This window comes from Octopus bimaculoides, chromosome 4 (assembly GCF_001194135.2).
Source record: "Octopus bimaculoides isolate UCB-OBI-ISO-001 chromosome 4, ASM119413v2, whole genome shotgun sequence".
Lineage (NCBI taxonomy): Eukaryota > Metazoa > Mollusca > Cephalopoda > Octopoda > Octopodidae > Octopus > Octopus bimaculoides.
This window is the reverse complement of record NC_068984.1, coordinates 123898829-123900494: the sequence shown is the minus strand read 5'-3', so window position 1 is coordinate 123900494 and position 1666 is coordinate 123898829.

The window sequence follows — 1666 nt, the reverse complement described above, 5'->3', positions numbered from 1 at the left end:
GGCAAGAAACAAACAAAATTGAAAGAAGAAAAACTAATAATAATAATAATAATAATAATGGTTTCAAATTTGGTTTCAAATTTTGGCACAAGGCCCCACAGTACAACAGGTTCTTATTTTATCGACACCAAAAGGATGATAGGTAAAGTCAACATCGGCGAAATTTGAACTCAGAACGCTAAGAATTTTTTCCCGTGTGCAAACAACGCTGCCATCTCGCTGAATAATCCTTTCTGCTATAGGCACTAGGCCTGAAAATTTGTGGGGGAGGGGCCTAGTCGATTACATCAACCCCAGTACGCATCCGGTACTTATTTTACCGATCCCGGAAAGAAAGAAAGAAAGAAAGAAAGCTAAGGTCAACATCGGTGGAATTTGAACTTGGAACGTAAAGTCGAACGAAATGCTGCCGAGCATTTTGCCTGCACGCCGCCTCGCCACCGTGCCAATCTTAGCACCACAACTCCGCCACGTTTACGTTAACACCAAGCTAGCACCGATACCACATGAAAACGAACATCAATCAGAGTCTGAGAATCCTACCATATATAAATAATACCACCACCACCATTGCCACCATCACCACCTTCCCTATCATCACCTCCACCGCTACCATCACCACCGCTCTCCTACCATCATCATCATCATCATCATCATCATCATCATCATCATCACCTCCATCACAACCATGATCATCCATCACAGACACTACACGTACTACCAGAGATACCAGACACGTCATTATCTCTACAAATCTTCAACTATAACCGCAACATTATCTTCACTACCAACACAACCACCACCATCATCTTTGGTGACACCACTATCGCCATCACTAACGCCAAAAACCCTCTCACCACCTCCATCACTTTCACCACCACAACACCGTCACCGCCACCTCCACCATCACGCAACAGCTCTGAAACTACTACAACCAAACTCTACACACTAACTACTACTACTATTACTACTACTATTACTACTACTACTACTACTAATACTTCTAATTCTGCGACAACTACCACCACTACCACTACTACTACCACTACCACCACCACTGCTACCACTACCACTACTACTACCACCACCATCACCACCACCACCAGTATCAGCACCACCACTATTACTACTAATAATAATTCTGCGACAACTACCACCACCACCACCACCACTTCTACTACCACCACCACTTCTACTACCACCACCACCACTACTACTACTACTACTACTACTACTACTACTACTACCACTACCACCACCACCACAACCACCACCACCACCACCACCACTACTACTACTACTATATCAACCATACACCCAACACCAAACACTATTAACCATCAGCGGTTTTTGCAGTTTCTACCTGTTGCATAATGGCTGTGCGCATGACAAAGAACTAGATTTGAAGTGAAACCTGTAAAATGTGTTGACAACGACTAATGGAATCGAGCTATTATACGTGAGAGGCCGCTACTGTAGAAGTACTTGATCATCTAGTTAGTTTCTGCTATAGCTAGCAGACGTTAACTGTTAAAAGAATTAGATGGAAGTTTAGTCATAAAGATATCTACTAAAAATTTTTTTATTATTATTATTATTATTATTATTATTATTATTATTATTATTATTAGTAGTAGTAGTAGTAGTAGTAGTAGTAGTAGTAGTA